Raw genomic sequence first — 1,942 nt, forward strand, 5'->3', positions numbered from 1 at the left:
AATCAATATGGGAAAGGTTGGATCTTCAAAAATGACACATCACTGCTGCATATCTTTTTGTGTCCACAAAAAGCTGTAAGAGGTGTCACTCATCTCTGCTGCAATGTCAACTTATGCCAGTGTTTGTCTGAGGGGTGACAATGCACTGAGTATTAAGTCAGAATTTACTCTTTTTTCCCCCACAGTTTAGATAGTGACAACTCATTTAGATTTGAAGTTTATAATTCAAATAATGATCTAAAGGATGCATAATACTATATTCATCAGTCCCACAAATAATGGGAGTTGTATATTTTAATGTAAGACACAGATAATGAAATTGTCTTCGTCTTCATCTTCTTCCGCTTATCTGGTTTGTCCGGGTCGTGGGGGAAGCAGCCTCAGCAAGGAAGCCCTGACTGTCCTCTCCCCAGCCACTTCCACCAGCCCTTCTGGAGGAATCCCGAGGCGTTCCCCGGCCAGCCGAGAGATATAATCCTTCCAGCATGTCCTGGGTCGGCCCTGAGGGCTCCTCTCAGTTGGACATGCCTGGAAATCCTCCAGAGGAAGGCATCCAGGAGGCATCCTCACCAGATGCTTGAACCACCTCAAGTGACTCCTCTCAACATGAAGGAGCAGCAGCTCTACTCTGAGTCCCTCCCAAATGACTGAGCTTCTCACCCTATCTCTCAGGGAGAGCCCAGCCGCCCTGCGGAGGAAACACATTTCGGCCGCTTGTATTCACAATCTTATTCTTTCTGTCATTACCCAAAGCTCATGGTCCTAGGTGAGGGTTGGAATGGTTCAAAAGACCCTTCATGGAAATATCATCAAGCAGTGTGTGTATCAAGCCCGGGGTGTTACCAGGGCTCCACCATGGAGCTAGGCCGATGGCAAATGCCTTGTGCTCAGGCCTTAGCCCATGGGGTCTGGCCGGGCCCAGCCCGAAATGGATACATGGACTTGTCCCCCTGTGGACCCACCACCCACAGGACGAACCGGAATGGTCTGGTGCATTGTGGTTTGGGCAGCAGACCAAGGCGGGGGCCTTAGCTGTCTGATCCCCAGACATGGAAGCAGGCTTTTGGGACAATGATATCATCACTGACAAATAGAGCTGTATAATTACTATATTTGTACTTTTTCCTGCATTCCATTGCAAGTTAGACAAGCACTGACTTGGTCCTTGTGATATCATTGTTAAAAGAGCAATCGATCATGGGGGCTGGCCTAGCATATGTTAAAGTGTCAGTAAAGTCCAATACAAAACTCATTAACATCCCATCCTTTCTTGCCTCTATCACATTGTGTTTTGTTGAGCTCAGATTAAAACAAAAAACAAAAAACAGCCATACCTCATGAAATCAGGGGGCCATCACAATTCACAACAACACTGTAAGATAATCAAAGAGTGATTTATATGTTGCTCACAGAAAATGACTGCACAGAACATGTTTTGGCCCACAGCTCAAGAATTCACACTCTGATTAAGACAAAAGTTATGCTTTATAGCAGAAAAGGATGATGACATTTTCTGAGGTGAGAGATCAACTGTATTGTCTTGTTTGACACTGTGTTTGTCACATGTGTAATGTTTGACATTTGGATCAAATTATGACAAATCACCACAATGTGTTCTGGATATATTCCTTTAACAATAATAGGATGGACAACCCAAAACATAATGTCTCTGGCTCACAGCTTTTGCCAGCATTGAGGCATAATGAACCTGAAGTCTGCACTAAATAAGTATCTAATAAGGGCCTGAACAAAAATGGATGCCAACTGGAGCTGGACTGATTAGCTGAGGCATACATTTGCAATGCTGTAATGAAAAAGATTAGTCTTAAAAGTGAACAGGTCTCAGTATATCACAGTACAGCTCCAGAGCAACACAAATTACTGCCTCCACAATGACCATTAAATCAATATCTCTCAATCACATTCAATAAAACCTGATTGT

The sequence above is a fragment of the Aulostomus chinensis genome, chromosome 10 (assembly GCF_037954235.1).
Source record: "Aulostomus chinensis isolate RoL2024-O1b breed Wild chromosome 10, RoL_Achi_v1.0, whole genome shotgun sequence".
Lineage (NCBI taxonomy): Eukaryota > Metazoa > Chordata > Actinopteri > Syngnathiformes > Aulostomidae > Aulostomus > Aulostomus chinensis.